This window comes from Ciconia boyciana, chromosome 1, assembly GCF_034638445.1.
Source record: "Ciconia boyciana chromosome 1, ASM3463844v1, whole genome shotgun sequence".
NCBI classification, from domain to species: Eukaryota; Metazoa; Chordata; class Aves; order Ciconiiformes; family Ciconiidae; genus Ciconia; species Ciconia boyciana.
The window spans coordinates 41255489-41268307 of NC_132934.1; positions in this window are offsets into that span (position 1 = coordinate 41255489).

Here is a 12819-nt window from a genome sequence, read left to right on the forward strand (position 1 = left end):
AGTGTTACAGTTCCCGATTCCAAAGTCTTAAGGCACGTGAGACATTAGAAAGTCTGCTGGAGAAGCCAAGAAAACAGTCAACGCTGCAGCCCACCTTGACAACCCACGTGCACAACCTAAATACTGCATCCCAGCAAGTGTACAAGTGGGCAAATTACGGCAGGGATGTATGACAAGAGACTTACACTCCTCAAAAGCGAAAATGTCCTAGAATGTTCCACAATCTGCACATATTTGACTGCTCAGTCAGATTGGGATCTTCATTGCCATCACTGCCACAGTTTCTATAAGCCATATGGAAAAATAATCACTTTATTAGGAAAGCATCCCCTCTTTCACCCAGCATAACTGTTTACATACTTGTTCTTTAATCACTACAGTCCTGAGAAGGTTGACATTTCATGCTAGCTCAGGGGACCCGCAGGAAAAGAGATGTGAGCTGCACTGGAGGGCTTCAGCTGGAAGAGCACTCGGGCAGTGCCAGCCGCCCAGCTGCTGCCTCTTGCTGCCTCCAGGAAAAGGCGTCAGGATCCCATCTTTGGCAGTTTGGGCACTCAGGACTTCCAGGATCCCAGCTCCATCCAGCAACAAGCCAGGAGGCTCTGGTTGGTGTGCTTGGCTCTATGAGCTCCTCTGGCTCTCAGCACACAACCTGACTCATGCCTCTAGACACAGTGGCTACGTCTGTACTGTGAATTAAACAATCTGGGGATATTCTCTGCCCTCAAAGAATAATCCAGGTCTACACGCTTACACTCCCTCCAATCCCTCTTTCCCTCAAAATAGAGTGGTCTTGTCCATAAAACATATTGGGAACAGTGTCTGGTCTACATTAATTCACCAACAATACCTGGGACACATGCTGTATAGGCCAAAACCATGCCAGGGAGCCTGCTAACAGCGTGTTGGAACTGTTAACCTGTGCTTGAGTCCATATCCTGCCCAGTCCCATTAATACAACCGATGTTTCTCAAGTTTCTGGCACAAATCAGACGGTTCAGAGGGATAGGGTCCAGGGTTTAGGCTTAGCATCCTATCAGCGTGTCCAGCAGACCTGGAAGCCCTATGTCCCAGGCAACCAGGTGGATTTCTGACTTTGCTTAGAGACTTTCCAGTCCGCTCCATTGTCCAATTGCCTGCAATCTAGCAAACACAAAAACCAATTTTGGATAAGGCCCAGTAGCCCATCAGCAGATGCTTTGTGACTGGATCAAGGCTTCTTGACTCCACGTTTCTACGGACGATTCTCTGTGCAGCCATTCGTCCTAATTATGATTCAGGACTTCCACTACACCAGAAATCAGAGTGTGTACAATACAGGGAGTGAGCTCAGGTCCTGGCGTTGTACCTCTGTGTTCTCCACCCATCTACATGTTGGGTGAGAGAAGGCCAGGCTGAAACAGTTTTCATTGCTCCATTTCAACAAATGTTTTCCATAACTTAAAGCCTCTGGACTGCTTAGTAGAATTGGACAGAAAAAAAGGCAGAAAGGCATGCAAATATAATAATCAAGCCTAACCTTTGATCTAGGTTGATCTGATAAAGCCCTGGCACAGGGCCTTCAAAAACAACTCAACATAGCACTCTGGAAGGATTATGCTGAACAAGTGATAAAAGCACAGGCTTTGTGTTCACTGGCACTTTACAGACACTGACCCATTCACGTGCCGAGTTCGGACAAAAACATTGACTTTTTGCCTCCCAGATGAATTCTACTGGTCATTCTCCTATCTCCCATCATGCAATTTATAAATCCACTTACATTATTTATGGTGCGATATCTTTCTCTCACCACACTATTCTCCAGACAATCCATCAGATTATATGGGGGCTTTACAACCAGAAAACATGTGGAAGCAGGACTTCCTACTTACCGAGCCAAAACTCCTCCATTCAGAGTTGGTCCACAAGTGCCACATGCGAGTCCGCCTGGACATTGCTCAGCTGGAGCAAACAGACCCACTATAAAAACAAGGAGCAGAAGTTCTTTGCATTCTAAACAAGATTGTTGCCCGTAATTCAGTCTTTGGCTTTATCTAAGTCTCCCACATTTGGCTTCTGGCAATTTAGCAGAACATACACCATGGGTTGGTGACTGAAAAATATTTTAAGGGCAAGAGAGTCCTGCCTCTTTTTTCTGTATCCAGGGGTGGGGGGGAAGAAAGGAAAAAAACAAAAAAAACCCCTAACCCTGTCTCAGAGAGAATTACTGTCACCAAGACATGCTTGCTTTTATGATGTTGTCCAACTTCTGCTTAAAGAAAATACACATCTACACAATACTCTTCCAGTTAGTGCCTTGTATAGCCAATAATGCTTTTATCATATATTTGTGCTGTAGGGAACACAGTAACACACCATGAAAACCTTTGGTTTCAGACCGACAGGGAATGAATGCACCACAAAGACCAACAAAATCCTCTGGATAATAAAAAGCACGTTATCTCCTGCAAATGGGCTGAGCCCTCGTCGGTGGACAGGGAATGCCGAATGCTGTTGTGAATGACTGTTCCCAGTGTAGCACATGTATCTCAAAGCCCTAGTCTCTATACTCTGAAGTTTATCATAGGTTTCTGAGTCCATACTGGATGATCCTCCCAAAGACAGCATAGACCGTCCTATTGACTGGTGACACCAAAGGCTAGTTTGAGGCATGGATGCTGACCTCTCCAGGCTCCTTCTGTAGTAACAGAGAGACATAGGCTCCTCTAAAAGAATCATTCCAGTAGGGAGCCTAACTCCGATTCTTTAATGAGTGCCTCAGAGCACCCAGGTACATCAGAGTCCTCTGCCCACTACCTTCCATTGGAGACTTTGGCTTAGGAGGCAAAAAGGTGTCTGTGCTCTCTACACAGTAGTGGAGTATGCATCTGCCACAGAATATGGTCTTGCTACACACTATCTCCTGCATCCATCATCAAACCTTCAGCATACCCTGCACTGCACTTTAGGCATAGCCTCAGCTATCTTAAGACTTTTGTGAATATAATTTTTTAAACCACTGAGTTTGTCCTCTGTGTAGGCAGATTTTTAGTTGATCCTCCCTCAATCACTTTACAGGAACGATGGTATCATACCTGTAATCACACAGTTCAGAGCCACTGCCCTTTTCAAAGCATGCTTCAGTCTTGTTGGTCTGTCTAGGGCCGTGTAAGGAATGCACTGCCTCTCTTTCCTGCTGTCCCAACAAGAGATTAGACAAAGTTTGGCTTTTCTTGACTGTACAGAGATCTGAACAGTGCAGGTCTTGGTGGTGACCTTCCTATCAAAATCTATCCAACTGCTCCTGGCAGAAAAAGGTGCCTTAACATCTCTTCTAGAAGAGAAAGGAAGTTCACAGAAGGTTTCAGAGGGAGAAGGAAGCGTCAGGAGGGAAGGGTGAAAGCTGATGGGAAAGGCAGATGTGATTACAGGGGGCAGGGGCTGAAAAATATGGGCTATTCCCACATCACATCATCCTAACTAAAACTTCCTCATGCTAGCTTCTAGTAGCAGTTCTGCCTTCCTACTCATGCTGTATTAACTCTGGTCAATACAAGAGAAAGCATCATTGCCCTCAAGACCCGTACCTAGAAGCTCCCCAACCACCTTTCCTCAGCCACACAGTTTTCTCAAACTGACCAGAAAAGGGACTGACCTAACTACAAGGGTCACAAATGAGAGCCAGATTGACAGTTGCCACGAAAATAAAAAGCAGATATAGAAATCAAAGAGGATTATAACCTCAAAGAGCAAATGTTCCTCACAGATCACCTGTGGCCATCACATGCTGTGGTAGCAGTGAGAAATTAGTTAAAAATCATTCCTTTTTTCAAAGATGCAGAGTTGTCCCCAGCTCAGACTCTTTGAAGCAAGTCACATATAACAGCATCACTGTATTTTTCTATGCTATTTTCTGCTAGATCAGGCCCTGCTGTCTGCACTAAAAGGCTTCTTCCCGTTGACTCTTTGTCAACATTCTCCTGAGCCATGATACGGTCACTTCTGCCAGTACCCCAGGTGCAGCACCGCAACCTTTATGATTGGATTTTATGGTCCCATTAACAGAGAACAAACAGACACACAGATAATTCATTGCCAACAATTTTACAAGGTTAAGTTTCAGTTACAAGCCATACTCTGCTTTATTATCTGCTACTCAGGCAGGACAACAAGAAATAGTAGTACGCAATAAAGAAGAAAAGTAGCAGTTAACGTCTATATCCTCTTTTAAGCCAAATTTTGATCTTGGGTTCCTTGCAAACATTAAGCCACCTTACAGATAAGGATAAGCTAACACCCCTGCTCTGTTCTTCAGAGCAACAGATAGCCCCTGGCATGAAATACTGATCGACTCTGGAAAACAGACCTTTTCTGTTCTCATCTCATTCCTGACCGCTCCCTAAAACCAATGGTAGGATGACCCCCAGCCTCAGGTGAAATGGCAGGACGTATAAGGACATCTGCTGGTTTTAGTCTAGATTCCTCAGCTAAGATACAGCTCCATTTATTTCTATGCACTATAACTACCTCAGTAACCTACTCTGAATTTCGAAAGGATTTGAAAGATGCTGAAAAATTTTGAAGTCAATGCTGCTACATCTCTGTTTGTACTCTATCCAAGCTAGTTAGGAGCATCGTCACATCTATGATTACACTCCCATTACAGGATAGAGATATAACTAGTATACCTTATACGCTAGATAAAGTAGGTAGAGATAGTCAACTAACAGTCTTTTTGTTGGATACATAGCCCACAAATTTATTATCTTGTAACTAAATACTGCCAAGACATAGATGCTTACATTCAACTCACTTAGAAACTATCTTTGAAATCTTTCAAATGCAAAGATGTGACATGGCATCTAGCAAAATTATTCACATTATTTCTTTTTGAGATTCCCAGCACCAAGGAAATAAATTACTTTATGAGCCAGATGCTGAAAGCTAGGTTTTAAGAAACAACTGACAAGGAAACTCCATAAACATAAATGGGCTTGATTACCTGCAGTTTGTTAAAAATTCTGTATTCCTAAAACAATGTAAATACCATGCATTCTCCCTATCCCACCACAATCAGTGTCAGTAAAACAGCCTGTGATTTTCTGTGAATATGCAAATGCTGTCCTTCAAACCAAGAGGATGGAGTTCAGTTTGTTCCAGAACAGTTCAGGAAGCTAATGGCTATCAGGGGAAAAAAAGGACAAAACCAAAGCACAGAAAGCGATCTAGCAGAGATGTGACCAGAGTCAGTCAACATAAAACTGCGAAGGGAACTGGGTTTGCAATTGGTTTGACGAGCTGACCATCACTTGGGAACCTTATATTTGAAACCCGAAGCAATATTACTAGTGGGGAGAAATGACATTATTAATCAGATTTTGTTTCCATGTTCATATGGAAGAAGCCTGCTCATAATCCTAAAAAGATGATCAGATGACCGATGCACTCATCCCTCAGCTGAATTGTTCCATGACATAAATTTGGGTGATCAGACTTCTCATTTATTCACATAAACCAGAAACTTTGTTGCCCTGTAATTCTGAATGACATTGCATGGGACACGAATGCAAATTACCTGTGAGGCGGAAGGGGCTCAGTCAGGGTCTGACCAGCTTAAGGAGAGATGCAGGTCCATGAGCGTTCTGGAGCCTCGGGGACACGAACCCATCCCACAGATCTAGTGATGGGCAAGTCAAGAACTAGGTTTTTTATTCTATCAGAAAATTCATTCAAGTCTATCCTATTAAATACTCTACTTGATAAATATAATCTATTTTGATGATTTCAAAAATTTTGAGATGGTCTTCTTTATGGACCAAAGGAAAAACAAAACCAGGCAATGTCCAAAATTGCTAGAAAAGAGCAGAAGAGCACCAGACTAAGTGGTTCTCAGGAACACAAAGGAACCAGCTTCTGCAAGGAAGAGATTTTTATTTTGTGGTGGTTTTCTTCCTTCACTCATGATTTACCTGCTTCCAAGGGGCAGCTATCTGTGATTGCTCCCTGTTTGTGGTGCATGTTTCCTATCGCTCCTCCTCACTAGAGGCCAGAGTCTCTGATAGTCCTCTCTGAGGGAAGGGCTCCTCCATTTTAATCATCGTGTGAGTGAGTGTCACAGAGGGGAGAATTTCTCCAGAGATTTGCAGCTTCCAGATTTTGAAGAGTACAACCATGACAGCAACTGCAGTGACAATGAAGAGTTTATGTATCTTAAGGCCACATCAGGACCATCAATTGCTTCCTCAAACATGTTACAAGTGAATTTGCCTTGATCGAGGAAATTTCGACTCATCCGTACATTGCTATCCATACATTTCTAGGATAAATGTGCTCATGATCATTAACTCTACTGGGATAATTGCACCTCTGTAACAGTCATCATGGTTTGCAATTTTAAAACGGTCCAGCTCAAGAGCGCTCCAAGTCTGATCATTTCTGCCTGTCTCAGGAAGGCTTCCTTTGACACTTGCTACATACCTAGAGTTTGGGATGAGGGGGTGAAGGGGGAGTGTTCAATTTGCTACAGTTACTAAGCAAAATATAGATGTGGATATGTTCTTTAAAAAAAATAACACAGGATGCTAGGTCGTTCATCAGTTTTCTCAGATAAATACAGATTATGCCGTCAGCAACAGGTGGCATGGCAATTCCAGACAATTTTGTCTGGCATGGATAGTCTTTCCAGCAGTAAGGGCTGAAGAATAGGCAAAAGTTTCAGACTATTTTGACATCTACTTACAGAGATTTGGCCATCATATTTATCAAATGCTAGAGTAAAAGGTTATCATCAACAGATGAAGAACTGGCAGAATGAGGAAGAAATGGCAGCAAGGAAGACCTCTGCTATTTCTCCTTGGATTTGTTTCTCACCACGTAGTTGTTATACAGACCCTTAGGACTGGAAAACAATTATTAATCCTTCAAAGGATTTTAATCCCAGGTCCCAGGAGTAATTACAGAGAATCTTGAAGGCTGGGTAAGATTTTTGGTGACATTTATAGTAAAAGCCTGGAGAAAAAAAAGGAGCTAATGCTTCCTGATTAGACAGAAATGCACCCAGTCTTTCATTACCAACACAATCTCAACCTTGGGTGTTGTGGAACTGGTTCCAAGCATCCAGCTGGACATGGTATACTTACAGGACAGTACCACAGACCAATGAACGTATAGGGGTTTGAGCTGTATTGTGCTCTTCAGGAAAGCTGGAGGATGTGGAAGTTTTCACTACCCCTTTCACTTAGCTCCTCTGATGATGTGAATTTCTAATGTTTTGCAGGATATTGTCACTTTGAAAAGTTAGCTACTCCTTTGAGTAGTAGTTAATGAGCACTGAGGACAGCACCAGCACAGGTGCACAAGGAATATGCCTGAAGGATTTTGGGAGCAAGCCAGTTCTACACCTGACCCTCACAGATCTGAGGCAGGGTCTCAACCACTTGCCATACAAGATCAACAAGCATCTTTAGTCTTCTCAATTTAAACCATTAATTTTTTGTTTCTGCCAATCACCTAAACAAAAACTAAAATACATCTTTAATTGAAGGCCATGGTTACCTCCAGAAAAAATTAAGCTGGGCAGGAAGTCTCTATCACTAACTGCAATCCCTGTACCGACTATATCAAACAAAGGGTGTGCAGTGGGAGAACACCTCAATAAAAGCACTAAAGAAACTCTATAAAGTCCATAGCTAGCTCTTCAGCTACTGTATACACAAAGATAAGAAGTATTTACAAACAAAGTTAGTCAAGTGCAAAAGATCACATGCTCACAGCTCCGTCTCAGCCCGGGATGGTAGGAAAGAACCTAGATTGCTGGCCTGGCTCCATGCTTTTTGCCCTTGACTAAAGGAGCATGAAGGCAACTAGGGGCCAGGTGCAGCTGATCAGACAAAGGTGGTGAAAGCACACAGATTTAGTGTACACCAGGAACATGACAGAATCACGCAATGGTTGATGCTGGAAGGGGCCTCTGGAGGTCATCTGGTCCAACCCCCTGCTCAAGCAGGGCTACCTAGACCCAGTTGCCCAGGACCATCTCCAGATGGCTTTTGAATGTCTTCAAGGATGGAGAGTCCAGCACTTCTCTGGCCAACCTGTGCCGGCGCTTGGTCACTTTCACAGTAAAAAAGTATTTCCTGATATTCAGCCGAAACCTCCTATGTTTCAGTTTGTGCCCATTACTTCTAGTCCTGTCACTGGGCACCACTAAGAAGAGCTTGGCTTCATCCTCTTTACACCCTCCTTTTGTACGCATTGATAACATCTTCCCCCGAGCCTTCTTCAGGCTGAGGAGTCCCAGCTCTTGCAGCCTTTCCTTATATGTGAGGTGCTCCAGTCCCTTAATTATGTTTGTGGCCATCCAGTGGGCTCTCTCCAGTAGCTCCATACCTCTCTTCTACTGGGGACCCAGGCCTGGACACATCACCCCAGGTGTGGCCTCATCAGTGCTGAGGAGAAGGATCACCTCCCTTGACCTGCTGGCAATGCTCTTCCTAATGGAGTACAGGAGGCTGTTGGCTGTCTTTGCCACAGGGGAACATTGTTGGCTCATGTTCAACTTGGTGTCCACCAGGACCCCCAGGTCCTTCTCTACAAAGCTGCTTTCCAGCCTGTACTGGTGCCTGGGGTTATTTCTCCCCAGGCGCAGGACTTTGTATTTCCCTTTGTTGAACTTCACGAGGTTCCTGTTGGCCCGTTTCTCCAGCCTGTCGAGATCTGTCTAGACGGCAGCATGACCCTCTGGCATATCAGTCACTCCTCACAATTTTGTGTGATCAGCAAACGTGCTGTGGGTACACCCTGCCCCATCATCCAGATCATTAATGAAGATGTTAAACAGGACTGGAGCCAGTATTGACCCCTGGGCTACACCACTTGTGACTGACCTCCAACTAGACTTTGTACCACTGATCACCACCCTCTGGACCCAGCTGTTGAGACAGTTTTCAGTCTACCTCACTGTCTCCTCATCCAGTCCATACTTCATCAGCTTCTCTATGAGGACAGCATACCACTTCCCATGACTATTGTCCATGGAAGAACTCTGCATCCTCCCCCCACATACTCCTGCGAGTCTAGCTTTCTTACAGACACCTCACTTGGTATGAGAGCGACAGCACCACAGTGGCTGTTAAGTAGGTTGTCAGATATGAGAGAAATTGTTTAAGAAATCTTTAATATCAAACACAAGCATCCACTTATGCTTGTAAGTACTGGTCAGGTTCTGATGCACAGCTCTAACACCTCTTGTAGTCTCAATATAAAACTACTCCAAAAAATAAAGGTAGCAGGCTATTAATTGTCAGCACGGATGAACACGAGGAAGCATGTTTTAACTGGGTAAAAAGTCCTGTTCTTTATGTGATTACATTTTTGGCATCTTTGCAGTTTTATATAACCCAACCAGGAAAAACTGTCAATAAATTAATTAGTTAAGCCAAGGGTTTGTTTTCCCTCCCTCCACTCCTCGCTCAAGGCTTGTAATCTGGATAGAAAAGATAAAAAAACTTGTCCCTGTCTTCACAGTATGTCCTAGAAGCATGAAAAGGGTAAGATAAAGCAGCTCAGGAATCTACCATCAAAGCACAGAAGGCAAGTCATATGGGAACAGCATGACTCAGCACTACGAGCAGAAATAAAAACCAACAAGATACAATTATAGGACCAATGACTGCAATTCAAAAGCCTGGATGCTGCTGCAAAACAACTTGCTGAATATGGAGGCCAACAGCTAGGAGTTAAAGCATCTTACTGACATCTGATGTGGGCTTAAGAACTAGAGCTCGAAAGAAAGGAGGAGACTTTTTACCAAGGCCTGTAGTGACAGGACAAGGGGCAATGGTTTTAAACTGAAAGAGGGTAGGTTTAGACTGGACGTAAGGAAGAAACTTTTTGTGATGAGGGTGGTGAGACACTGGAACAGGTTGCCCAGAGAAGTTATGGATGCCCCATTGCTGGAAGTGTTCCAGGTCAGGTTGGACAAGGCTTTGAAGAACCTGATCTAGTGAAAGATGCCCCTCCCCACGGGGACATCAGTCTACTCAGCTAACTAGGGATTTGCATCAGATCAGAGCCCATCCCCTTCCTGCACCCACAGATACCAACGTCAAATGTTCATAGCCGATAAACCCATGGCACAGTTATCCAGAACAACTGTATTCAACACCAGCGTAGCCATCTCTGCATCTCCCAATACTAGCCTAGCATTTCAGAACAGCACTAATGGTATAAATGTTAGTGACGGAAATCCTGTTTGTTAGTGGGTCTGCTTCCACAGTTGAAGGTTGCTTAGATCAGTTGCTGAGGTTGCTGATCAGTTGAGACCTTGAAGAAAAATTCCTTCTTTTCTGAATCCCAGAGAAAAGTAAGGGCCCACAAGCAGCCTCACACTCAGAGCAAAGCCAGTCATTCAGAGGGACATCAAAAAAGTGAAACAGAAAAGAGATAGGGATAACTCAACATCTGACAATGCTTCACTCTAAGAAAAACTGAAGAGTAGAATTGAAGCTATGAGGAACCTTAGAAAGCGCACTGCTAAAAAAAAGTTGTCATGAACGATGCCTGAAGTTAAGGGAGTAGATACTCCCTATATTCTTTACAAGAAGGTAACTCCTAGTGGGATCTTTCTTCCTGTTTTTTCATTTGATTTACTCACTGTTCCCTTTCTCCTTTCCCCCTGCAAAAGTTTAAGAAACTTGCAGATGCATTGGAGAATCAGGTAAGTAAAGGGAAACAGACGTCACAGGGTTCTGCCTCACAATCCCAGGCAGTAAGAACAGTTTGAGGCTTTTCTCATTTTTACACTCTGGATAACAGGAGGCACAAAGGCCCCAAAACACAAGCAGCGTGACAAAAGTGAAATTACCATAATTCAATGAAAACAAGTTTTTCTAGAAGCACAGAAGAAAACAGTTCGTAAGTCACAGTGAGAGAACTCTGTTTTATCTCATTTACAGATGGTCAATTAGGCCCCCAGGTAGTGACCTCTAATTGTAAGAACGTAAGAGCAGCAGCTGTCCACCGCGTTCAGAACACCAAGACTTCCAGGAGGGAGCAGGGCAGCTGGCAACAGCTAAAGCTAACAGCAAGCTGGACAGCACATGGAGCTTCTTGCAAGACTACAGTGCCCTTCTGAAGAGCTTCCAAAAGCTCAGCAGCAGAACAAGTGCCCAGCTGACGTCTATAGCATGCCCCTTGCGTACTGTTGTTACACTACTGTTGAAGTTTGCCTACTGCTCTTGTCTAATTGAAGCAGTCTTTTCCATTTTGGGTCTTCGTGTGCTCAGCTTCTTGTATACTTGCATTGCATCTCTTTAGTTTGCCAACCTCTTCATACCTCTCTCAGAAGGTTCATACCTCTGCTGCTCTTGCGATCAAGTAAATCTGCTCACTCATTCATTTTAGGTAACATTCCTGTGACACTGAAAATTCCTGGATCTTTTTGAAGTCCTATATATAAAAAAACACGCACTACAAGTTTTCAAATCTTTCACCTGAAACAGGGCCTGTAGAATATGAAAGGGAATCCACATCTGCTTTTAAGAGTTGCTAATTCCCAATAAATATTGCTATATAAAATGCAATTAACCAATGGGCCTAGAAGAATGAATAGGCTCATCCTTGAACCCACTGAAAAGAGAATGTATCTTGCAGAAAAATACTACCTTATCCCAAAACTTAAAAAAACTATAGGGAAAGACAAGTCTCAGTTATCTCAGAAAAGTTAAAACTACCTCAAGCCTTTCTATCTGAATTTCTTCCTGAAACAATTCTTTAAAACCTTTCTGCTTGCCTCCTTTTATTGCTTCCCTCTGCACTTTCTTTCCAACATGCCTTCACCTTGTAGTTGTGGAGAGCATATCTATAACAAAGCTAGGTTAAAACTGAACTTTTGTGAAAAGTAAACCGCATGCCATCCCATAAATTGATCATTTCTTGTTGAGCACTAAAATGACTAATACTGAAAGAGATTGTCTTCACATAGGTCTTCATTGAATGTACTAAACAAAACAAACACTGAATAATTTCCATTTATTTTTCTTTGTAACAACTGCAGCTGAATGTTTTGTTCATATTGTTGTGTTTTTGCAATAGCCAGGAAGTGAAAAATAGTGTAGTGGTGGTAGTTTGGCGTAGTACTATTAAAGACCTAGACTTTGTTTCCAGAAAGACTTAAACTAAAGGCCAAATAATCAGATCACTATTCATAAAGTAGCCATTCTAAGCATAGAACAAGTAGCAGCATAGTTTTATGTTTAAAATTACTCTACTTTCCTGCTATTTTTTCCTCTTAGGCAGCTAGGATTTTGCTTGATTGACTGGAGTTATCCTTTCTTCCCAATTATCCACCACTATTGCCCGTAATCTGAAATTTGTTTCTTGTAGAACAGAAGTCCTCAGGAGAGATCACTAATTTAAAAGACTAATACGTAGATTAATTTAATACCCTTGGTTAAATTTCATTCTTCTTGGTGATGTATTAATGAAGTTTTGCAAATGACAGAAAGAAACCATCTTGATTGTTTCTTAAACGGAATGCCCTCTTTGTAACTAGCAGAGTACCAGAGCACAGAAAGGATTCAATGGTAACTACAGACCTGTGGAAGCACTAAATCCTTCCTGGCAGTTCTACATTACCCAGCAGTGCATTTTGTTTCTTGCTTGGTGAAAAAAAAAAAGTGCTTGTGCTGCTCTAAAGACTATACAGCTTCCTCATAAGTCTTCATTCCAGCTCCTAAATGAACAATTCCCATTATGATTAGCCACTTTCACATACCATCAAGCCAAGCAAAATCAGGTCAAACAGCCACATATAAACCAGGAGTATTTTAATTAAAA